This window comes from Ciconia boyciana, chromosome 2 (assembly GCF_034638445.1).
Source record: "Ciconia boyciana chromosome 2, ASM3463844v1, whole genome shotgun sequence".
NCBI lineage: Eukaryota > Metazoa > Chordata > Aves > Ciconiiformes > Ciconiidae > Ciconia > Ciconia boyciana.
The window spans coordinates 57,378,338-57,404,654 of NC_132935.1; positions in this window are offsets into that span (position 1 = coordinate 57,378,338).

A 26,317-nucleotide genomic window follows, 5' to 3' on the forward strand; every position below is an offset into this window, starting at 1 on the left:
CCGTTGTTGAAGAGTAAACTTAAAAGGTGGGCTCAAGCTGAAACCTGCTGAAGCTGCTTCCCTGTGCATCCATCGTAGGAGAAAAGACCTTTATGGCAGCAATTCTTCCAAGTGATAATGAAAAGCCATGAAGCTGTCAGTGCAACCCTTGAAAATCAAGACAGTTTTGAAATGGTAATGTGTTCACTGTAACAGGTAATGGAAGCATTACATATGGTCTTCTTCAGGATGAGTCACACACTTTTCCTCTTTTCTAATTCTGCAGAGACTTGGCACCTCTCTGTGATGAAATCCATATACTGGCTGTGGTTACAGGGCTGAACAAAACACAGAGCAGATGAAGAGATACAGGTCAGTATGTGTATCTATAGCTGTTTGCCAAGATGACACGGATCCAGAGGAATGTTTGAATATCATCCAGAAATTGTCATTCCTGAATATACATCCACTGAGATGACCCTAGAGAATACACACCTGGTTTTTACTTAACCAATTGCAGAAGAGATACCAGCTCTAGAGTCCTGAGACACTGGAAAATTTTCAGACAGGTCAATGCTGTTGCTAAAATATCCTGGGATTTGGGGTACAATGGGCTGTATTTTTAATTTTGTTCAAAAAAAAAGACTCCGCACTAGGAAGGAGGGCCGAAAATGTACAATATTACCTCAGCTTTAGCATTGTGATGAACAGGCCACTTCTTGGTTTTTTCCACTTGCTTGTTTTTATTTTTATCTTAAATAAGCAATAGATACATTTTAGGAGTGATTTCTGCAATGAATGATATTCCCTGCAACCATCAGGCCCTTTATCTGGAAGATGATGCTTATAGAGAGAAACCCTCTGGTTTCTGAGATTAACAGTGCAAGATTGTGTCCTCCATACTGATTGACTTTAAACTGGGGGGGATAAAACTGCATGTACTAAGCAAAAGTATTTCTGCTCAGGTCCCTGGGAATATTCCACTTCCTAGGACCTGTTATGGTAAAAAAATATTTGATACGTAGTCTAAATTTTGCCTTTCTTTCTGTTGTTGTTATTTCTAGCTGTTGCTCTTTTACTATCCTAACTTGTTATTCTTCTGCTAGCTGTTTATTTCTAGCAGATGCTTGTAGCCAGTTAACATATGTCCCCTCAGTCATTGCTCAGCCAAGCTGTACGCACAGCAGTTACTCCTTTCAATTTTTTTCCCCAGCTGAACACCCTCTACAGCTACTTAACATTTTCTTTGGTTTCTCATGGCTTCTAGTACATCTACATTTCTGCAGAGCTGACTGAAGTATCCTGGGAGTGGCAATTTGGTTTTAAAAAAAAAAAAACCCAACAAAAAAACCACTATCTTTTTTTAATTAAGGCCATTTATTATTTTCAGTGTTGTAGCTCGTGAGGCCTCACTGTTCTGGAAGGCTGCATAACAAAATGAGAGGCCATGCTCTATGGAGCTATTGCTTCTGCAAGGAACTTCTTCAAAAAGGAAAAAACCCCAACAAAACAAAACCAACAACTTATTCTACAGACAGAATACCCACTGCTAAAATTGTCTTGGTACCTGGTGGCATTCAACAGGTGCAATACCTCTTTCTCTGCTCAGTTGTTTTTTCCATCCCCTCTGCAGTCTTTGCTAAAAGAGTTTTGCATTAATTAATCCAGTAATTGTAGGTATACTTGGGCTTCACTCCACAGTTTGGCTGTGGCTTTGTTTCGCGTCAGGAGCCTCCTCTTAGTTTAAAGCTCACAGTAGCTGGCAACTTCTTGTTAAAACCAGTTGATGAACGCTGCTGCACTTGAGGTGCTGTGTGTGCCGAGGCGGACAGACCGTTTCCAGACCGAGTCTGCACGTAGCAGTATGAAGCAAGCTCTGGTCTCATGCCTGGAGACTTCCTTGGAAAGTCTAAGGAAGACGTGGCATGGTGCAACCACAGGAAAAGTAGCCACCTTGTCCCAGCGAGACCTGGAGCACTGGGAGGGCTCCTTTTCTTGCAGATGGGGATGGGAATGGTGGCTGCCCTTTTGGGACGGCAACAATACCAGCAACAGCTGCTTCCCTAAGCAGCTGGTGTCCATCCTGTGGCACTGCGGGCAGCCACCCCAGTGGACTGGGAGGTCTGCTGAGATGGAGCAGGCAGTGGGGCTGCAGTTCTTTGTGCAACCTTGGAAGTGCTGCAAGCAGGCACAGCTGGGTGAGCCTAACCGAGGACTGTGAAGGGTGCCTGTGCAAAGGGTGCAGTCAAGCTGAAGCCACGTGGGACCAACTTCAGTTTCTTCCTCTCGTGGCTGTGTTCACAGGTGAAAATGGTAACATGGAGATATGAGGAAGAACAGACCATAGATGAAAGCAACAATCAGTCTTAAAGGGCCTTTAAAAGAAAGTATGAATCCAGTGTAGTGGAAAACACTTACGTAGGTAAGACACATTCCAAGAACAAATGAGGGATGATTTCTTCTGTCAGTGACATCAGTTACACGTATGTGGATAAGCATCACAGTCAGCAGCAGCCTCGCTCTAATCCACAGGGACACTGGAGGAAGAAAACTCTTGGGTGACACTTCCAAGCAGTCAGTCAGGTTTTGTTCTCCAAACGTGCGTAGACGAAGGATCTGTGATCCCCCAAATGTAGGAATTGTGCAGTCTCCATGTATAATATACTGTTCCAAGAATTTAAAGATTGCTGTTGAGCAGCTCCTGTTACCTGTAATTATTTTCTCTGATGGGAAGAGCGAGGTGGGCATTTGCACCCAAGTAGGGCTGCTATTTCAGCATTAAGTTGGGAAAGGCGCAGGAGAATATTGAGAAGCAAAGCGGCAATTTTCTTCAGCATTTTGCTGTCTCCCTTCATTGCATGTCTGGGAGAAGTAAACAAGATCTGATGCATTTATATTGAAAACAGTTTTGGCGAAGTTGGAATCTCTCAAATGCAGATGCTGGACGTAGACATGATGCTTCACATTTCTGGTCTACTGCATATGCAGGGCTCTATCTGCCTTCAGTCCCAGCACTGCTTCGGCCCTCAGATCATTAGGTTCATTTTGTTTAGCCTTCAGCAATGTGGCTCCCAGATGTGTTTTCCGGTATTTCGTTTATAACTGTGAGGAATCCACAGCATCCAGTCACCCCTGTGTCTGTCATTTTTTTTTCCTGGCATTGAAGTTCTTTGAACAGGACATTCCTATTAACATCAACAGTCAAGAAATGAAATAAAACCAAAAAACCCTGTCGGGTTTTCATTCTCACCAGGAAGATCTTTAAGGTAGAACTTCAACGCACACTTTTGTAGAAATATTTGCTGGTAAATCTTTGGGTTTTTTTTTTCGCCACTACGCTAAAACAGTTTTCAGCTGACAACTTACATTCATATGCAGTGTGCCTTTTCAGTCTTCAGCTTTGTGAGTATTGGTATCAGTGTTATAGCTACGATAGTTTTGGGATGTAAATGGTTTATTATACCAACTTACGAAGCTGAGAAAAAAAATGAGCTGGAGGAAGGCTTGTATGCCTGAAAGCTTGTCTGCTTTCTCCAGCTATATAGACTTGAAAGATATTATCTCTCTTACAAATCTTGCCTTCCTTTGTAAGCATGTGGTTGGATAATTATCTTCAACTATTGCTTGGATAAATGGTTTCTAAAGAATTTGGGCACACAAAGTAGCCTTTTCTAAATTGTCTAAAGATGATTTCTTAAAAGAAGTGATTTTCTCTCTAAGTTTATTTCACAGACACACAAAAAAAATGCTTTTTGCCATATGTATTTCTAGGCCACTTTTTAAAGCTCATGGAATGATTTGTTCTTATGAATTTTCACATGCATAGCAAAAACTGCAGGCACTTGTTTTTGTCTAAGTCATTTTGGAAAGGTGTCGCTGTGTCTGACTTTAAAGTGCCTGGTAAATCTAGATCAGAAAGGCAATGAATTTGAAATATTAAATCATGCATCTCAGAGCACTGATCTGATCTTGCCTGCACATAGTTTTAATTGCATTATCTAACAATTAGTTTGTACTCTAAAGCATAGGGTATACCATCTCTTCCAAAAGTATTGCTGTTAGTGATGATAACTTTGTGTATTTTCCATATCCGTATCCCAGTATTTGAATCCTGATTATGCCTCAGCCTCTCCAGCTTTTGGGACAGTGTGCTCCTCCTTTTAATCCTCTGCTTTACGGAGAAGCACTGCGTTTAGCTGCTTTGGATATTCAGCTGTGTTTTATTGCACTCACTGCAAAGTCCAGGACAGAATGAAGAAAGGCCCCATGCAGTCTTCTCAGAATATGCCATATTTTATATACTTCCATCAAATCCCAGACTACCCATCACCTTTCTAACGTTAGTGATTCCAGGCTTTGCAAACTTGCTTGACGGGAGAAGCTCTGCCTCTTGGCTAATCCTACCTCTACCCTGCAATGCCCTCGCTGAGGTGGTTATTCCTCCCCTTCCTTATGAAGCCCAACATTTCCTTTGCTCTTGACTGCCATTGAACGAGAGGCTTTCTCCAAGCTCCCTGCTATGTCTCACACTCTCTCTTCTTGAACTGAAATGGTTGTCAAGACGCTGTCAGGTATAAGACCAGGTTATATTTAATTTTTTTGCATTTCAAAAGGGTGCTTTTTCTGTTTTACATTTAGTTTTACCATTGTGTTTCTGGTTTTCTTGACCTCATAGTCTGCTCTGGCCTGGACCAAGCCCTAAATAACCAAATCACCTGTCAGTGCTGGCTGGTTCCTTTGCCACCTTTTCACAGATATTACAACATATTTATTAAGCAGTGCACCATTTCAAGATACTGGCTGATTGCTGCATAGAGAACTCATTACTTGATCCTATCCTTTGTTTTCTAGCCTGTTTCTGATCTAGCAGCAATTCTTTGCCTTTCTCCTCATAAGTATGTAAGTTTTGTATGGCTCCTTGAAAAGACATTTCAGGTTGTGTCTCCACTGCACGCCAAGGCAGGACCCCAATCATCTTCAGGAGGATAACTTTTTAGGCCCACCGGTATGACCACCGATATGAAGTGTTGTCTTCAAAAAGGCTGGAAATCCAACAGTCGTAGTTTCAGACTTGCCCAGCGGTTAGCTGAAAAACATGTGCAAAAGCTTGCTAAAAAAAAAAAAGGTCAAAAATTCAGTTTATGATTAAAAAACAATGCTGCATGAAGTATTGCATTTCCCTAGGAAATACTGAACCCCAATTCTGAAGAATTTAATGATTTAAAAGACTGGGATGTGCCATGGCAGAGCCTCATGAGGTTTCTAGTTCTGTAGCCTCAAGTCATTGTTCCGCCATATGGGTAACGTTAACCAGGCTGACTTAATCTTCTTTAAGGCAACATAACAACCACTCTGGATATAAGTATTTTCATTCTCATACTATTTTGTTTATTTTTTTGTGTGTGTGAAAAGACTGAACTCTCTGTAGTGGGGAAGGGAAAGGAGAGAGGGTTTTGTGTTTGGTTTTCTTTGACCAGCTTCTAGTTAAGCTTTCAAGTACTGTTAAAATCTAATGTACTCTCCAAGGCCTTGTTCTGTGTATTATAATCTCTAATCATCTGTGCTACAGTTTTCACAGAAGTGCTAAAACCATTTTACCACCACTTCCCTGGCAAGACTATTCAGAGAGTCTTTCAAAGAATGAAACTTTTCATGAACTACAAATCCAAGACATTTGTAAGGCCTTTACAAAAACTTGGCATTTAAATGACTGTGTTAAGTCCAAGAGTAATTTTCAGATCTGCAGTATATAAAATCAGTCCCTAGTTCCTTGTAAATATCAGCACAGAAAAAGGACTGTGAAAAGTCAATTGTCTATATCATAATTAGTAGAAGAAAGTAAATGGATATTAAGGGCCAGAAAACAGGTTTGCAGAGGAGAAAAGGTCTCCGCACTTTTGTTTTTTCTTCCAGAATTGTATACAAAATTGAAAATTGGTCTCTCTTACTACAAATTTGTATGTTTGTGGATATTATTGTTTTAATAAAGATAGCCACTCTACAATAAAAAAGTCTTTAATTCAGGACAAATGTGACTCCATGTAGAACAAAGTATGTTATTTTACCCATTTTCTATACCAAAATTTTCAAGTTCGCAATTTGGAAAGGAGAAGAGTGGAGGAAAGGAAGGTATGAACATTTCCAAAGTGAAAAGTAAAATGCAAATTTCACAGATTTTTTTCCCCGTTTCCTCATGAGGAAGACCAGTACAATCAGACCTTAAATAAGAAATACAAAGCTATATTTTTTTTAATGTTTAGGTATTTTTTTTAACCTTTTTAGAACTGGCCTTAATTTTCAGGTTAGTTCCTGATCTGGAGCTTTTGATATTTTTCAACTCACTCCCTTTCCCCCACCCTTCTTTTAAATATGAAAAATAGAGATGGAATCCATTTCTGATTTCACTGAACTGTGACAGAAGTCTTGAACAATATAACTCTACCCGGTGAAAATGAGTCTATATGAGACCAGAGCTAAGGCCTAACTGTTTTTGTTGGACAGGTAGATGGCATGGGAAGAATGCATGCAAACAAAGTCCAGCACAGGGCTGTCACTCCAGCTTTGGGTGGAGCAAACACGCTTTTACCTTAGTAAACTTAGAAAAATATCAACAAAGCCTTTGCTTTTCAAATCCCATGAATATCTCTCAATCTATGGGACTGCATAAATGCCACAGAAATCTCATTCTTGACACTTGATTGATGCCAGATAAGAGATCTGAGCCCCTTCTTTACCAAGGTTTTTGTGAGAATCAGACGGATTGATCTCAATCATAGTCATGCAGGCAGTGAAGTCAATGCTAAAATTACAGTAAATCCCCAAGGGGAGAGGGAAGTTACTGAATGCTTATGAATTAGTTTTGGGGTCTGGACTTGGCAGGTGTGAAGAGTTTGCCAGTTAAGGGCTTTAGGAATTAATTCTGAGATTGTTTCTAAATCTTGTGCTGTATTCACATGCCATGACAATAAATCATTGCATAAATATCTAACACCTTGTGTGTGCACATAATTTTTTTTTTCCTTCTAACACTTCCAGGTATGGGGAACACATGTTGTGCTTTACTGAGGGGAGAAGAGGAGCTCAGTGAATTTGCCTTTGCACAGGAGTCTGTGGCAGAACAGGAGGCTGAGCCCAGTTCCTGCATCCAAATTTGGTGGTGTAGTCACACAACCAGTGCACTTCTCTGTAGATATTTTCCATGCCTTGCACCTACGGTGGAAATTAGTTTGAAAAGTTGTATGTTGTAGTCATCCAAGGTAAGATCATTAAGTAATATTTTTTTGCCTGCACCTTGTTTGATGGAGGTAGCTTCACAGCTCTCAGACTGCCATATAGATGTCAATAGACAGCTTGACGTGCATCAGTATAGAAACCAGCACACTTGCTTACTCGACAACCACCTCAGAGATTCAGTGAGCCTTGGCAGTTTTACTTTGCTATTCTTCCATGGATGAGAGGTGTGAGAGATGCCACCATACAGATCTGGCAGTAAAGAATGAACCAGCCTCTTTCCTCAGCAGTAAAATGTGAGCGGTTGCAGTAATTTACAGACATTTTAATCCCTTGCTGTTAATTTTGTTTTGGAACAAAAGGGTGAAAGGTCTTGTGTTTCCTAGAGACCATAAGCCAGATTGCCAAAGAAGAAAGTTATCCACAGTAGACAGTAGTAATAATTTAGATATCGATACCAACTTTTAGCTGTCTTGTGCTTTGCAAGTTTCTATCTTAGAAAGTTTCTGAAACTTAACAAGATTTCAGAAGAACAGTAGCAATTTAAATTGTGGTGTAGTATCATGAAAGCTCTGGAGACAGCTCTTACTCCTGTGAAAAACACGGCAGGATATTAATCATTCTTTCAAACTAGAGCCGAGTACTTCAGACCAGTGGTATTAACCTCCAAAGGGTAAATGTTGACAGGTGTTTTCTCAGTTCCGGTTCCTCGTCTCCTCTACAGTGGTCTCTCCCTTAAAACACCGTATTAGAGAAGTCAGCTGTAAACATGTCATGAGCATATCATAACACCACATTACTGGTAACATTTCAGAGCATGAGCACATCTCAGTGTACCATACAAGGGTCTCATGAGACAGCACTAGTAGCTTTACCACAGTAATTTCTCTTGTTTCTATGGATTTTTTCAGCAACCTGAAATAGTAGATCACTTACGTGAAATATATGTCCAAAATCTTTTGGATTTTTCTTAACCCCACATCTTTGTCTGGCTGCAGCATTTGTAGTTTTCCACTGGGACGTATTTCCATGGGGTGAAGCACCTACTGGGTCCAGGGGGTGAACCAGGAACCCACTGATGGGGCAGAGCTTAGCACATTTGCCTGCAAGGGCAAAGACATTTACTGACTACCATATGTCCGCAAACGTGAAGCCTTAGAGCTCCTTTGTTGTGTTTTCATATTTATCTAAAGTAATAGCTACGTGATCTTTCACAAGGAGATGTGAGCTTGCTCTGTCTTTGCTCTGAGCTGACTGGAAGCCATAGAGCAAACTAGCATGGCACCAGGCCTAAACTAATATGCCCTGCTTCTCAGATGAACTTTATTAGCTTGGGCTTGGTGCCCTGCTAACCACAGCTGTGGGTTTCTTGTCAGCTTGGGAGTACAAGCAGAACAAGCTCAAGTCTCTCTACAGGTAGTGCTGTAGGGTTTCAATACTTATGAATAGTGCCAGCGTTAGAAATTTGAATGTTTCTTCCTTCTGTCCTCAAAACAAGCCACAAGGTGAGTTGCATGTCCTTCCACTTACAGCCCCTCCATCAGCAAGTCCAGGGTATTTTTTAGTCTTTGTAATCTTTGTTTTGCTGTCAGAAAGTCATCCTTTGTGCCATTAAGTATTCTTTTCCTTTGTACTCCTTTTGTAGTTGAAGAGACAGTGATTTTTCTAGCTCCTTTAAAAAAAAAAAAAGCAAGCAACCAAACAAGACAACTGTAGAAGATTAACAAAGAGTAGCTGAGGAAAGACTTGGAAATTTGTGTGGAAGAAACAGATGTTTCTTGGAAATATCTTCAAATTATTTAATCTAGATCTCTGATCTGGAAATTGACTTGCTTCTAAGAACAGCTTGTTGGGAATTTTCCTTGTGAAAACATATTGCTGGAAAATGCCTATTTGTTAAAACCAAACCCAGCATTTAGCAAAAGATAAAGTGCCTTGGGGATAATGGTCCTTCTCTGGGTTCTGATTCAATCTAATCTGAATGAAGTTGGGTGGAAAACTTCAGCGAAGGTGAGTGCTATCCTGCTGTGAGGAGGCTGTCACACCTTCTGGAGTAGGCCTTCTTTGTTTATCATCTTCGTGCTGTTTGGTTTTGTAATTACAGGGTCTGTAGTTCATAGATTCATGGCGCTTAGGAGTGAGGGGGTATGCTGCCTGCTGAACTATTAACTTAAGTGGGTTCTCTTCTCCCCTTTTTCACTTTCCACCTCTTCTTTTCACACCCAAACACCCACTACTGTTGAAATGGGTGCTTACCTCTTACTGATAAATTTGACAAACTTTTTTTTTCACAGCAAAATTTGGGATTAGTGCTTAGCAGTTCTTTCTCCCTGTTCAGAATTGTTCAAGCATTTTGACTAAGCTTCCTAACTTTGAACAAGGTGGAGGTATTGAAAGAATAACCAGTTATACTATTTTTTCAGACTTTAGCTAAAACTAGATAGAAGATCATGTGAAAACAGAAATCAGTTAACAGATATGTTTCCGTATCAAAAGCTCTGTTTTCATTTGTTTCTCTATTTTTTTTTTTTTGCATAGATTTGATTAATGTGCTATCAAGGTATGCAAATTTGTCATTTTACATAAACTGCTGTCAGTTTACAGACACCTCTGCAATTGCAAAAACTGTTCTCCAAAATGCATTGACCTTATCACTAGGGGGATATTCTGCAAATTTTTTCTAGCTCACAAAAAAAAGCAGACAAAAGTTCATGTTTTCCACCTTCACACCTCTCTGTAAAGTCATGGAATCCCATGTGTTTGTTTGGGGCAGAATTCAATCCTGAATCTGGAGATACATTACAAGTTATATGGCAGTTGGACATCATTGCTCACCAGATCAGTGAGAGATGGGAATTGAGAATTTCAGATGCTGTCCCATGCCTCTATGTTGGTGCTCTCCAAGCTGTTTCAGAGGAAATATTCCTATGGCATATCGGAGAGTAGTGCAACCAGCCTACCTTCTCCTTAGCTGTAGAGTGGTAGCCATTTCCCAGAATGAGACAAGATTGCCTTTGAGCAAATAGATGTCGTTTACTACCGGGAGTGCCATTTTATTTGGCTTGCATATTGTTCATTTTTGTGCTGGTAGCCAGGGTTTCATGCCACTGGAATAGGATGGCACCTGGAAGATCATGTTTTCTGCTCATAGAGATGGTATAAGGATTTTGCAGTGAACGTCTCTGGAATTCCTAACACCTGTTTTTTATAATCCTATCAAGAAAATGATGAATGTGTTTTATTGTTCATCCTTCAGGGAAAGAGAGATGGGGGCCCACATACCAGTGGGGAAAAAGCTTATTGCAAGAGATGAGAAAATGGTTCCTTTATCTATGAAGCAATGAAAATGTGTCTTGCAACAATGCAAGGTTATACTTTCCAGGCAAATCAACATTTACAAAATAACGTTTCCACTTTTCTGCTTCTTCTGGACAGATACCTTGTATTTTGAATGTGCTTCATTAAAGCTGATGGAAAAGTGATGTTGAAATTCAAATGTTTTTTATCTAGAGGCAGTTTTCTAAATTCTCTATTTTCTACATGATTTTTACATTACTCAGCCATGGGAAATAATTTGGTGGGGGTGGATGGAAGGGGGGAAAAGGAGGCTTTTCCTCATTTTTCTTTCTGTGATTTTTTTTTGTTGTTGTCATTTTGATGTTGTTGTAGTGGGCCATGTAAGCAGGCCACCCATTTGTCTCCCTTGAAGGAGTTTACCGAGCTTCTGCCATTTGCTAAATTCACATAACCCTCTGCTCCACTGTACTTGCCTCCATAGCAATGGAAGATGATATCACAAATAATTTATTATTCCAAATGAAAGAAGGAAGTAAATGAAGAAAAAAAGCCAGCTCTATCTGCTTATCATCTATTATTTCCTTCTGATTCAGTAAAACATTAAGGGGAATATGACCTGGGTATTAGACAGAGGACAGAAGCAGCAACATGTACCAGAGAGGAACTGATAACCAGGTTCTTCACAGTCTGTTCAGAGGTGATTCCTCCTTCTACACCATTTTTTCCCCCCCTTTCCCAGTTTGAGCATGCTCCCTGGGCAAGATAGAGGACTGAGTTTAAAAAAAAAAAAAAAAAAAAATGAATGAAATCCTAAGATTGGTTTAAAAATCCATGAGCCTTAAGGGAAATATTCATTAAAGTGTGATGCCAGCAGTCTTGTCCCTACTTGCAGTGCTGAGACAGTCGCAGGGCTGGGACGGTGGCCCTTAGCTTTGTCTCGTAAGCCTTACAATCCCATCATGTGTCAATGCCCTCATGATGCAAGTGAAGTTAATTCAAAGTGACTGGGTGAGAAAAGTTCTATCTTTGTGGAAAAACTGCAGCATTCAAAGTTTGGTTTTCTTTGTTCTCCACTGGAACAAAACAGACACTTAAAACTGTTCCTGGGAGAAAACCCTGAATTAGCCTAATCTGGGTCTTGAAAACCCTCAGTGAGTTTAAACCAGGTCTTGAATCTGGGATTTCTTCACTCTAAAGAGGGTCCTGATAACTCCGTTGGTTTGGATAGCAGGGGGTGGTCTTGCTCTGTCTTGAAAAATGATAATTTCTGGGTTTTGCCTCTGTGAATATGCTCCTTTATACAGGAGGGATTTTTTTTCTTTTTTATTAAGAAATATTTGACCTCTCTCAAGTCATTACTTGGGACAGTTTAAATTAATAAAGGGCAAAGTGCATGCCAGACTTGCTCAATAGTTTCTTTGTTCTGAAAATAACTGTAAAATGTCTAATAATTGACCAAATCTATATGAAGCACTGTCTTACAAGGTCAGGGTAATGGATGTAGTATGTACATGAACTTGGGAGATGTTTTTTCCATCTACCTTCCCCTTTGATCACAGGTGTGTTCTGTCATTCCACTTCAGTAACCAAACAGATTAGCTCCTAAAATGAAAAATGGCTTGAAATTTGATATAAAAGACCTAGTGTCCAGGCCAAAATGAAAGGAGGAGGGAGAGAAGTAGTTATAAATTACGCTGTCTTCGTATTGTGACACTGGTGGCATAATTTTCTACAAAGGAGATAATCTTTCCTCATTATTCAGCTGGCCAATGAGGTGCACAATTTTTGCCAGAAGCAGGAAAAGTCACTATAAAGAATGTGTCAAGTTATAGTTTGCCAAATTAAACATCAGCAAAAAGAAAATATCTGCAACCTTGATATCTGCAGTATGGTGACAGCTGGGTCACCTCTGTAGGCAAAGAATCTAGATTCACGAATATCGAATGTGGTGAATGGGTTGGCTAAATGACCTCGAGAAGATGTATTGTCCTGAAATACCTGTTAAAAAGTTGTAGCTGATTGCAGGTTTGTGTTTTATCACATGCATAGAAATAAATATTACAGCATTCTTATCAAATGTGCAGGAGCAGTGGGTATGGAGAATACTGACTGAACAGTTAATAACATGAGTTCTGATATTCTCCGCTGTTTTTTTTTTTTTTCTTACTGGAGTCAAGATACCTATGATTAGCCTGCATCTTTTGGGTTTCAGAAATCCTCTGGAACTTATGCTTACTGCTGTGGCTCTTCGAATTGTGACTGTACGCAGTGACTCATATTAAAATAAGTAAGCATTGCTGGCAATCTAAAGGAAACTTCTCGAAGCCCAAGGGTTGCTTGAAGAGCTAAAATGTACTGGTTGAGATTGTTGTCAAAGTAAGTTTGAAAACATTTATAGATGTCATTGGTAATGCTTTTCAAAGTGGATTTTGAAAGTTAGAGTGATTTTGAAATAATGGATAAATAAAAGAAGTTCCAATGTATGAAAAGAAGACAAAACACATTCCTATTTAGCTGTATTTTGTGGGTTGGCATTGGGGCCTAAATTATAGCGTGCACTGTAAATCTCAAGGCAAACACTGGGATCAGTGTGATTTACTTAGCTGCAAACTGTCAAAATCTCCCACCTTTATATACAGTACAGGCTTTGCATATTCGGAGAAACCAGCTAGCTGCAATTCACTGTTTGCAGAAAGCAATGGTAAATCAACTTTTCAGCAAGACTAGTATATAAATCAATGAACAGTATATTCCTTTGAGACTCTCAAACCTGCACAGGAAAGCCACTCTAAAACCAGATTAACGGGGATCCTGATTTATGGTTGAATCAAACAGCCAAAGTCTATTTTCAGAGATCTGAAATAGTAGATTTATGCAATTTATCTAGGTGACAATCTTATGGCTTTCCACTGGTGCTGTTTATTCATTTTTTGTAGATATATAGGAGCTCAAAGTAGGCATTGCTACATGTATGCATACATACGTTTGACACTTGTAGGGCGTTACTGCTATTCAACTAAAGTGTGCAATACTGTACCTGCTACTGTAGAGCCTCTGCATGGGTGCGCTTTTCCCTCCCTTCATCCTTTCGCTGTGGTTTGTATCTCTGTTATCTACTGTAGTCCATGCTTGAACATTGAACCTGGAACCCTTACAAAGAAGCAGGTGACCCAGGTCTTCAACTGGACTGAGGAAACAGTACCATTGCCGTCAGCAAAGTTTATTTCCCCTCATTGATGTGGCTCGCAGTACAAGGAGTATTATTGCTAAGTGACCTGCCTGTCTGGCTGTCATGACTGACTATTTCATCGTCCTGTGCTTCCTGCTAATAAGTTAGTGGAGAGCTGTGCCAGCACTGAAAACAGTGTAAACAGTGTGGAGACAAATAAAAAAAATACTTTGTGAACATACCTCATGAATTAAAATACACTGCATGTAATAGGCCATCTGTAGTCAGAGATGTGGAGGTGGCTGTAGAGTTTCATCTGGGTAAGAAGACTTTTACAACAATAATAAGGATCTGAATGAGATCTTAAAGAGGGAAAAAACCTAAAAAGTAAGTTATCCTGCCCTTAGCTGGTCAGCAGTAGTGAGCTCCCTCACTTTATAGGGACTGAATGATAGAAAAGATAACTTCATATTCGTAACACCACATGCTAGATATTCCTATGTTAAATATTCCTATTCATGATTTCTTCAGCACTTAGCTTCTCTCTATAAAACTAGCAAATCTGAGCCTCAGAGCTGGGGGATGAGCATTGGCAATGTGCGTAGCTACCACCCAGGAGGTGAGCAAGTACCTCTCTTTGCCCTCCAGTGGAAGCTGCGTGCAGTGGAAGTGCACTGCAGCACCCTGGTCCTAAGCATCTACTCTGCAGATGATTTATATAGCAGTGGTCTTACTGGTAATGTCTTTCAAGGCAGGAATATCAACAGGTGATGCTTATCATGTCTTGCAGAACAGGAACTGGCTGTATACAAACAAAAGCATCTCTGTTAAAAAAACAAAACAAAAAACCAAACCTAAAAGTCAAAAGCAAATATTTGTTCACGGTACATGAAGTTATCAATAACTAATACAAACACTGAAGCAAAAGGACAGTATAATGGTTTGTCCTTGATTCCAATAATTCAGCTGTTTGAATTGTGCATAAAATGAACCAACAACTTGAGGAATTATTAGAAGTGTATCTCCAAAACTTAAGACACCTTTTGCCAAGATTGCAAAGATAAGATTAGCCATAAATGTCAGTGCAAGCAGACTGTAGCATATTAAATATGAGAAAGTTATTAACTTTTAAATTAAAAGACTTTTTTCCTTCCACAGCTGGCAAATCAAAAGACCGCAAAACTTTTGAGAGCAGAAGAAAAACTACTCATGTTTTTTTCTACATAGTGGTAGCCAAACTTGGAGGCAGTTCGTCTTTTAATTTATTCCAGTACATTTTTGCTACTATTTAGCAAAAATGCTTGTTTATGTTTCACCTGAAACTGGTGTGTGGCTCTGCTTTATTAGCTAGAAATTCTGATTTGGGACTTTGCCACCTTAATATCTACTTAAATAGACCTGGGCTGCAGGTTGAGTTCCCCTGTCTAGACCCATAGTCTCCATCTCCCAGGGGCTGCTTTTTGAGGTAGCCTCCATACCTGGCATGTCTATTCCTTTCTTGATCTTCAGAAACCTAAATTTATCTCATCTTTCTGTTCTATTGTCATTTCTCATTTCCCCAGATTTTTATTTATTTTTATGTATTTTTAGCTGCCAAGGTTTTGCTTTTCCTCAGGAAGGGAAAAGGGAAACTTTCTGAGCCTGCTTTTTGATAGATATAACCACTATTTTTTCTGAGAAGAAGGGTGCAAGCTGGTAAATCCAACTTACTAAGGCACATCACTGCAAGACATACAGTACAGGGTGAATTCTTTCATCAGGGCCAGACCCTGGCTCTATAGGTTGTCAGTAGGAAGAAAGAGGTGCTGCATTTGGGTGAAGCACCTGTAATCAGTCTTGTAATCAGGGATGAGTCTTTTATTGGTATTTTCAACTTAAACATTATCTAACTTAGAGCTGCCTAAATCTAGGTGAGGTGTTCATGAGGCAGTTTGAGTGTAAGGTCCTTTGCTGTCATGTCTCAGTTTTGAGGGGATGATTTCTGTCCTGCTGATGTGATGCTGGATACAGGGTTTAATCCTTTATCATTGCCTTATAAAAAGTCTCCCTGAGTTCAGTTGGACTGTACATTAAACTGAAGGCTGTGTGGCTGGAGTAAAGACCCTGCAGGATTTGACTCTTCCCCTTCCTTTCCTACCATCCCTTTATTTCCTTGCCTTGCTAGAAAGTGTCTATCATTCCTGGCTGAAGGCAGGTGGGAGGAAAATGATGGGAAAAGCCTGGAGCTAAGCAGAGCTAAAAAAATTAGATATGCCTTCTCAGGAGTCGCAGAGTCTTCAGAGACTATAAATAGCTTATGAAAATTAAGAGCATGTTTTGAAGATCTCTTCCCCCAAATTCCGCCTGGTTGTCACCTGCACAATTTATTAGAAGCACTCTTCATCATCTTCAGATTAATTCTTACAATTGCTTTCCTGTCTAGCTTTTCTTCCTCTGCTATATTCTCTGTGACTCTTGCCACCTTGACAATCCCTTCTTTTTTTATTTAGATCTCACAGAGGGGTGAGCTATCTTTGTTGTGAAGCCAAAACACAAATGTCTTGCTGCCACTTTGATTTCTTGGCTTGGAATGCTGGACCAGGGTAGGAGAGGATGCAATGTATACGCCACATTTATTTTGAACCATCTAACAATAGTTTAAAATACAGATCACTGATATAAGCCAGACATATGTGGGGAAATGTGAGTACAGAGGGTATTAATTAAGCTTTTGATTTTTGTTCTTGATGATATGCAACTGCATCTAGTACCTACCTAGCGTCTAAAATTGGACTTTTCTGTGGCCTCGTTCTAACATGTGTAAAATCCTACACCTTGCATGCAAAATTCTTATATTATGTACATTGGAGGGTGAACCGGCTGCAATACAATTGCCATATTATTGTCATACATGAATGGACACCAGCACTGTATGCATGTGTCAGAGTCACTGTTTGCTCAGACATGTTGTGGAAGAAATAAGTGTGCTTAGGCAAACTTGTGCTTTTCAAACTGTTGAGTTGGCGGTTGTCTAACAGCATTAGGTAGCTCATTGAATAGCTTGTGATAGCCTTTGAAAATCCGGGCCAGCCTTGGATGTTGGCAAGTATGCCTAGATTATTTACAGTGCTCAGTTTTTAACTTCATCTGATAGAAAAAGGAAGGAAGCAGTCTGAATAAATGTGACACTCCCTTATTACTGTAACTTGGAAATTAATTTATGGCTCACTGTAAAATCTTTCATAGTCCCCGCTATTGAATGCCAAAATCTTCAAAGGACAGCCTAGTAAGGTCATATTGTTTTTAAGGAGCTTTAGTTATACGACATCCAGTTAAACTCCTAGCAGGATTTCCAAGAAGCTTAGGTACCAAATTCCCAATGGAGTGCACTGGGGAGGAGGGATCTGGACTAGTTTTAGAAGAATTTATTCTTTGATTATTTGATTCTGTGGTATTAGTAAGCGGAGAGCTTGGTAGCATTATGGTGCTGGACTCGGTGCAAACGCGAGAGGAAAGAGTCTTCCTTTGCCATTGCAGTAGTCAGGAGAGGCAGGGAATGGGTGAAGGAAGGCACAAAAAAGGAAGTAGGTTGCCCAGGTAGTGGCTGATGCTCTAGTACAGCCTGGTTCACTTGGCCGCCGCCATGACATTGGCCACTGGTGGGTCTAGAGGCTCTGCAGACCCTCTGCAACCTCAGTCCAGCTCACGGGGGCTGTGAAGAAATGACACTTTTTGGAGCTGTTTGCTGTGGTTCTTTAAGGAAAAAACTTGGGCTGTAAATTGCTTTTTCATCTTCAGTGCTTAGCAGTTCAGTCGGGCTGATAAAAAAAGCCAGGCCACTCTATTTCCTTGGTCTGCGCCAGGCAGACAGACACCGTGCTTGTTTTCCTGCCCTCCGTGACCCTCACCCAGCAGAGGAGCTGCCTGTTGTAGGAGCGGGGGCTCACAGCAAGCCTCGACCGCCCTCTCCAAGCACCGAGGAGCCGCGTTTGGTGCATTGTCTCAGGCACGACGAGCCTGTGCCATGCAAATGACGACAGCTGTTGCCTCTCGGCTTCCAATTTCAAAGCCTCCAGCCCTCCTGGAAAGGGCAGTCACTCTCTTGCTTTGGGAGGCTAACAAACTCTACCATTCCCTGGGAGCTCTGGAGGTCAGGCTTTCATCCGGATGCCTTGACGGATCAGGCTGCCTCCCCCACCTTTCTCTTCTGTCCTTCTTTTCCTGGGGATTGTAGAAGGCCATAAAATGCTTTGATAATGAAGCAGGGAAAATTTCCACAACCCATAAAACATAAAAGGTAATACTAAGCCCAATTTAGCTTTCAAATGCCTTTCAAATAACCTGTATTTAACACATGGTAAAGGTGCTTGGTCGGTGCTCTTGAACAAACAAATCTCTGAGCCTGGTTTTTAGCGTTGTGTGTCCAGACTGGCTGTAGCCATTCTGAGAGCATTCCTTGGTTCAGGTTTCCATCGTAAACTGCAATGTGGGAACCGGCGGAGGTAAAATAAAGAGCTGACCTGAAACTTTGCCCAAACCATGGACTGGACATAAATTGTTCTTTTGAAATTTGAAATAATTTTTGCTTGTTTGTGTAATCTTTCTCAGCCAAGACTGCGAGAAACTTGGTAAAGGCTGGCATTTGCAGCAGACTTGGAGAGAACTTTGCAAGTCTGGAAAAGTTTGGAGAATAGCCTGAACTGTGTTTGGAGATGACAGGTGGCTTTTGGTAAAAACTATGTCAGATTAGTTTGCTTAGAAATTACAAGAAAACATTCAAAGAAAAAGTCAGTGGTACCTGCTGGGCTCTTCTTCAAAACTTTGAATGCAGGACAAATTCATAGAAACTGAGCATGGACTCCTTCATATTTAAACCACCATGTTTCACATACCTCTGTCAGGGGTGGAAATGGCCATCCTGAGATACTGTTTTATGGGTAGCCTATAACTGAATTGCAAGTTGCTCTTAATTTTTTTAGCTCATCATATTTTATGGGTAGGGTAACATGTTTGGCCCGTTCAACTTTACATTGGCCCATGCTTGGCATGTGGTCACATACCTGCACAGCAAGGAGCCACCATGAGTTGCTGCAGTCCCTGGGTCAATGTACAAAGGGGTCCAGCAGAAGCCAATGAAGCCCTTGAGAGGTAGATGTAGCCCCAGGCATTTGGCCATCTCCTTCCATATGCTGAGCAGCAGAAAAAAACCCAGCGTGGCTAAAACCTCCTTTTTGCAGCTCCAGACACAGTCTTTGTGGTCAGGAGGAAATTTACTTTGCAATGGGAATATCACTGCCAGGTTGGGATGTTGTGGGCAGAGGGGATCAGCTGGTGATTTTAATCTTTATTTATTAAGAGGCAGGCACCATATTTCTATGAACTAGCAATTACCAGCCTTGGGTTGGGGAACCTGGGGCTGTGGGAAGAAGATGAGAGCAATGGAGGAACAGAGGTCTGAGGCTGGGGAGCCAGATTAGGAGGATAAGGAGAAAGGGGATATGGGACCAGGAATTCTGGATATTGAGATGGGGGAAAGACCTTGATGCTGACAAGCTGCAAGTCTTTAGCAGCTGATGTCCAATACAGGCAGCAGGTCCCTGTATTTTTGTTTTTCTGACCAAGTAAAATCAGGAAATACTGGAAATTTTGCAACTCTCCAAATCAAATTAGAATTTTTCTTCTGTGATAATCTTAATGAGATATCTCTCATGGTAGTCCTTGTGATAACTTGTTTCTGTGCTGTCTAGTTAGATGTTTGCAAGGCCAAATTAAGGTGCAAGTGTTAATGTCTCAAGGTTTATGTTGTTTGAGATCTGGTATTGTTGGAGACTTTTTACATTACTTCCAATGCTAACTTGCTTCAGAATTCCTCGTTGCAGAGCTGGTGGCAGGCGTCCTCAGTGGACGCCAACGTTGTCTGCAAGGTAGAGTTTCACTCCCTTTGCTTTAGGCTGACTAATCTGCCTACAATAATCATCCGTGCTATAACATCCTGGCCTGATAATTCAAAGGCAAAATGCAATTGCCTCTGCCTTTAAAGTCTGTTTTGTTATTTTAGGAAAGGTTATAGCACTTGCAATCTTACTGAGTTAACGCTGTGTAAATTCCAGAAAGAGTGCACTTAATGGAAAGCCTAATTAACTCAGCTTTTAGTTAGACGATAACGACTGGACAAGATTGATATGCAAGTCGGACATTCATTTCCTGAAGCACTTCTAAAATTCCTATTCTGAGTAACCAGCTTATGATATTTCCCCAAAATCAACCAAAACAGTCTCTGACAAGTGCTAAAAAATTACTATGATAGCTGCACCCATTTATTTCTTGCTTTAAGAGTCAGGTACCATATTTCTATGAACTAGCAACTGCCAACCAAATCTCTAGCTGTGCTTCAGTAAACCATCAGACATTTTTAGCAGTGACTTTCAAGTGGGATGAAGCTCTGGAAAGGCTTCACACTAGGGAAAGTTTGTGTGTGTGTGTGACTGATCACTTTTTATTTTTTATTTTTTAAATGAAACATTAACAGAAATGAAGATTGTGCTTCAGGAGCATGCTGAATAACTGTAGCCCAAGGGAAAACTAATGCTCCAAACAACCAGCAAACCCAGCCAGCCAAGTTGGGTTATGCTTCTTACATGTATGCTCATGCACAACCATTTAGCCAGGGAGACTTTTGTTTTAAAGACGATTAAGTGACTTTGGGGGAAAAATGCATTGCAGATGTTTTTTTTTAAATTAAAAAAAAGAGGAGCTTTTTGCTGCAGTATGTTGAAGGACTGGAGGTTAAGACCTTTTACATCCTCTAATATAAGTTATTGCTTCATCTTAAAATGAACTTCATATGTTTCCAATGATCCTAGGTCATTTCCTCTAGACAGAAATCAGCATGGTGTCTAATATTCTGAGTGTGGGTAATTAAATGTAGGGCCAGGCATAATACAGTGAAAATTCAGCCCTAGTTAATTTTAAGGAGCAAGACGGTAAAGAATTTAATTGAACATAATATATTTCAAAATGTTTGGAAATGAGTGTTGGATAAAAAGGAAATTGCAGTAAAATTGCATAAATTTTCTTTAAAGTTTTGTTAATAATGCCCTACAGGTATAGCAGCTTAAATATACCTGTGCACCTGTATGGTTTACTTTGAGGTTTCACCCTCATGTGGGAAATAACCTAAGTTATATTGTCACTGTCTGATATATGTCCCTTTTTCCTTGCATTGAAGACACTGACAAGATTTCCCTGGATTTGTATGATATTAAAATAAGACTATCTTCTCTTATGTAGTTGGAAAATGTTGAGGTATTGTAGTGCTAAGTTCAACAGAAAAGTTGGTCCCAGACTCAGCTCTGTTGAGCTATCATCTGTGTAAGTACCTTGATGGCTCTTTACAGAAGACATAGCTTCAGCCCAGGGAGGGTAATTTGTGGTTTCTCCTGTCCTTGGTGGAAAATGAGATTGCCCAAGAAGTTGATTAAAAATGTCTAAAATAAGCTCATGTTGTTAATCTTGCCTTCTGGAGAAGGATCTCTGTATTAGCCATAGAGGCTTAATTTCCATTTCCCCCCACCTCAGCCCCGACTCCTGATCTCGGTCCTCAAGCAACGTAGAGAGCAGAGGTGGAGCTTACCAACAAATCAGATATAACTTAGGAAAGGCAGGTATAATTGCCGATACATAGGCTTTCTAATGTTATGAATTTTCATGAAGTGTCACAAATGTGTTTATTATGTTCATTGGTTAGAAACTTTATATATCTGCTTCACTGATATGCAGACAAAAAAAATATATGGCTCAGATGTCACTTTACACTTTTCCTCTGAGTGTTTTCATCTGCCGAAAGCATAAACAGAGAGGGTAATTCAACAGAATTTCAGTATCACTCAGCTTTGATTAAAATCTTTGCTTACATTCTTTTTTTAAACAGATTTTTTATCTATGGAAAATCTTATGGAACTTTACAAATGATATACAACAGTACCATATTACAAGGTTCATTAAAATGTCACTGTCTCTCTAATTACCATGCAATCAGGCATCTTTCCCTAATTCACTAATAGAACCATAAAAGTGAAGATATTCTTTAACATAAAATTTAAATTAGAGGGGTGATTTGAAAAAAGACTAGAGAAGGATGTTGTTAATTAAGCTTCCTTGCAATACTTACAAATGTATTCTTTAAAAGAGAGCTCATTAATGTCTGTGCTGTAACAAACTTTTCATTTCATAAGCTCTTGAGTTAGAGATTTACCAGAGTGAAAATGTTGAGTAGCTGATAATTGGAGCATAAGGAATTGGCTGCTGCCGTGGCTCCGATCTTGGCTCGGCTCTGCTCCATGGTTTGAGAGAGATTCCACGTTTATGGCATGCTCGAGACACGGTAATGTTACAAGCTGTGCTCTGAGCAAGAGAAACATTAAGAAATCCTTCCTCTGCCTGAGAATAAAACATGTTTGATTTGTCAGGGAAACTGAAGTCAAGATGCGTGTGATAATAGAGATGAATTGATGAAATGGTATGCCAATAAGGATAAACAGTTACAGGTTTGAAGCTGGGCTGCTGTTGCTCCAAGAGCACTCTAAAGCTGGGATTACTGCATTGCAGAAGTATATTACTGCAACAGTATAGAAAGAAAATGTATCCTTATCAGTTCAAATAAATCCTCTGGGTGGAGGAATAATTTTAGGCATTTTTCAAGTGATGTTATCTCCCAGGCACTCTCATCTCTTCTAGGAAAATGGGCTGAAGTGTTGAGGTATGTAGCCTCGGAGCTACATATCTCAGACCACAGATTTGAAAAGTTGACAGCTGTGCTGTCTATCCACTCAGAGCAGAGGGGCTGCTCGGTGAGCTGAATTCGCAGGTCCCTCTTTGGTCCGTGTTTGAACAAAGCTCCTTTTTAAGACAGTATGTTTTGGACAAGGAAATGCAGCAAGAACTTTGGGATTTGCTCCAGCAACATGCAAGTGCTTTGGAAATGCTACGTATTTTATAGAGTCCTGAGAGATTTTGGGAAAGGACAATAAAAAGTCACTAAAAGCTTAGATGGAATCCATGGAGAACAAAAACATTCAAGCTTTGGAGATATTTAGAGAATAATTTTAAATTTGGAATTGGGTTTTGAAAACCTAAGTATATTTGGGGGCATTTTAGGTCACCAGAAGGGTTGGTTTTTTTTTTTTTTCTTTTTTTCTTTTCGTTTGCAACATCCCAGCTTTGGTGGTGGACAGCTAGAAATAATACAACTGGAGATAATGGCAATACAGTAACATACTCATAACAAACCCACGAACTACTAAAACTGATGAATTTCCTTTTATGAAGTGTTCCTTGAGATTCACCTCAGCAAGGCAGATTTCTGTGTGGGTTGTTTGGTTTTATTTTGAATGGATAGAAATCATTATAAATGCCACAAACAGGTTAGGCAGCCTGAAGCAGCTAGAAAGCTTCCCACAAACAGTTCTGGTCAGCCTACAATTACAGGAGAAAATGCCAGACTCATCAGCTTCATTAAAATACCAGCAGATCTTTCATTTCTTTCATGTCTTTTGTTTTGTTGGCTGAATTGAAGTGGTGAGACCTTGGAGTGCAGGTGCACATCCAGCCTGAGTCCTTATTTTGCTTCAGCCAAGATCTAGACCTTTATCAGTATCACCCAGGTCACTCATCCTCCTACCTGATCCCCACTGGAAGGAAGCTTGGCCATATATCAGTCTGGGAACTAAACCTATTTAGATAAAAATGTGTTGAGGAAATGATTGGTAGTGTGTTGTCTCTTTTCACATGCTTCCATGCACAGCAAAGCCCTTTCATATTGAGACCTTACCCTGTTTTTCAGGTATCTTCTTCATTGATGCCAATGCAGATTTTAGAATGTTGGGAAACTATGATTAGCATCTTTCATCAGTGGTGTTCACATGGTTTGATAGCCCTGCACTGTGGATGATTAGTGAAGCTGAGGCATCTTTTTTCCTGAAAGAAACGTTACATGCAACAGTGTAGTCAACAGCAAATGATCAATCAGTCTTATGTAGGTAGAGCCTCCAAGTCTGTAAGAACTAGTGGTGGTTTATACCCCAAAAAGGTGAGTGTTTAGCTCAAATGTTCTGCCTATCACACATTTTGAATTTACTCTTCCTCGTTGTTTAAAAGTGCTATTTATTGTGTTTGTTGGGCTTTTTAAAAATTATTTTTTAATGAATTTCATTAAGTTCTTAGCATCATGCAGCATCTACTGTAAAATAGGCATAACTACTTATTTGTATTATATTTCTCTCAATTATATTCCTCTCAATTCTATTGAAAGGCTTCAGAGTTGTGTTTGATGGGAATTTGTAGAAGCACATGGCTTGTTATCTCTGCCACACATTTTTTTCTTCTGTATAACTCTACCTTTTTTATTTCAGTTCCAGTAGTGTCAGCCGTTCGGATCTTTCTGTGAACAAGGATTGCAAAATTGGGCTCTCATTAATAGAGATCACACAAATAACAAAACAGATCTCAACCTTTCCTAATGATTTGGACCAAACTGGATGTGAGTTTTGATTCAGACCCATAAGTATTGAGAGAGGGAGCATACACGTGGGTATGGGATAACTGAGGTTCTCACCAGCTCTGTGCTTAAAGTATTCCTAGTGACTGCGGGCTTTGTATCTATCCAGTTTCATCCCTAAATAATGAGTTTTGAATTCTGAAGTCTGAGCTGAAAATGTAATGGAAAGCTTATGAGAAGCTCGGTATGTAAAATAGAAATTCTTCTTCACTAATTTTCCTTTGCTGGGGGGTGGGGAAGAGGAATAAGGAACTAAAGCCTGCAAAATGATCATGCAACACTTCAGAAGACAATTGAAATCCTGGCTTCAGTAAAACCCTTAAAAAAAAAAAAATCACTCTGGCTTCAGGGAATCTCTTCCCATATTTTGTTAGGAAACTGGAAACTTATCTTAGCCTTTAATTGATCATGGTAACATTTCTCTGAAGAAGTCTGGATAATGCTATGCAATTACTTCAAATTCCAGGTTTTAAACTGCAATAGTTACTTTCAAAAAGAGGTGAACAATGCTGAATTGCCAGCCTCGCTCTGCAAAATCTCCTTCATTAATAAAACAAACCTGAAAGTAGCCTGACAGAAGTTTTTGTAAGGCTCCTCTTAGTTTTCTTTTATAGAAGTTGGTAAAATTAATGATACAAACTGTCTGCAGTTAATCATAATGTCATATGATAATTCAGGTTGGTCTCAACTCCAGCCTCCTGCTTGGAGCCAGGTCAGCTCTGAGATCAGTCCAGGCTGCTCAGGAATATGGTCTTGAAAACCGCCGGGTATGGAGATTGCATGTTATAGTAGGTTTTTTTTGGGGTTGTGTTATTTTTACCTGTTGAGCAGGTGCACCTAAGGGAACTCACGAGTGTGCTGCATAAAGAATGGGAAAAGGTCCAGATTCCCAGCTCCTGAGGTGGAGAGAGGAGGGAGGGAGCCTACTGTAGCTTTTGGGTCTTGAAGGCTCTGTAATTGCAGCCTTGGGGTCATCCACCAGCCTGGGCCATCCTCTTGAGCAATACAGCTCCTTTAAATCAGTGGAGTGGTATACAGTGGCATTACTGTTTTAGGATTGTTATTATTATTATTCTTTATTTTCCTCTGGTCAGGCCTGTATTGTGTGCAATGCACTTGAGAGAAAACTGCTCAGGAAATGAAGCATGGAAATGCCTTCTTCAAATGCTGTGACAAGCGTGGGGTGAGAGGGGTATTGATGAGCACAGACACGTGTGAGCCACCCGCTGCTGCTCGGGCGGGGTGCTGCAGGTTGGGGGTAGCACGTGAGGAGAGGGACCAGTCCCAAGGACTGCAGCATCTCCCCACAGCACCGCTGGTTTCCCTTCAGTGTGGACTGAACATGTCTTTGTACTGTTCCTGTAAGTGTTTGGAGCTCCTCTCTGTCTCCCCCCACACAAGAAATGTTAAAAGTGATTAGTCAGGGACATATAATGAACTGTTTGAAATCTTCTCTGTGGCATGTTTGATTTCTTCTTTAATCAAAGCTGGATTCATATGTTGGTAATTGCTGTGAAGACCAGATCATATGATCACATCAATCCCAGCTTTTGCTTAAAAATAAAAGTGTCTTTCTTGAAAACCATGAAAACATATTCCCGGGGTGACTTAATCTATCCCTGCTTTATTCAGGAATAAAGACTTAATGCTTTCAGATTCAAATGCCAACATGAATGCCTTGTCTCTTTCAATAAGCCACGTTTTGCTTTTGCTTTTTTCTTTAAAATAGCCTAACTGAAGTTACTTCTAAGTGTTCAGTCGACTTCTGTTTATGCAGCTTGGGGTATGTGATCTATGGAGCTGAGCAAATGCAAAGGTGACAGCTGACTTTTCAGGCTACTATTTAAACAGGGCAATGAATAATCAGAAAAGTAAGATAAATTTCTTGGACATTCTGCTTTTAGTGTAATTTGAATTTTTGTGGCCTCTTATTGCCAGCCTGAACTGAATCATTTGAGATTTGCCTGATGTTTTTCTGGCAGAAATGCATGTGAAAATTTTTCATTGTTTTGATTTTTCTCTTGACATTTTGTTGCTAGTCAGTATTAGATTTTCACAGAGGAGGAATCTTGCTCCATAACAAGGTAGGGTACCACTTAGTTTAAGTG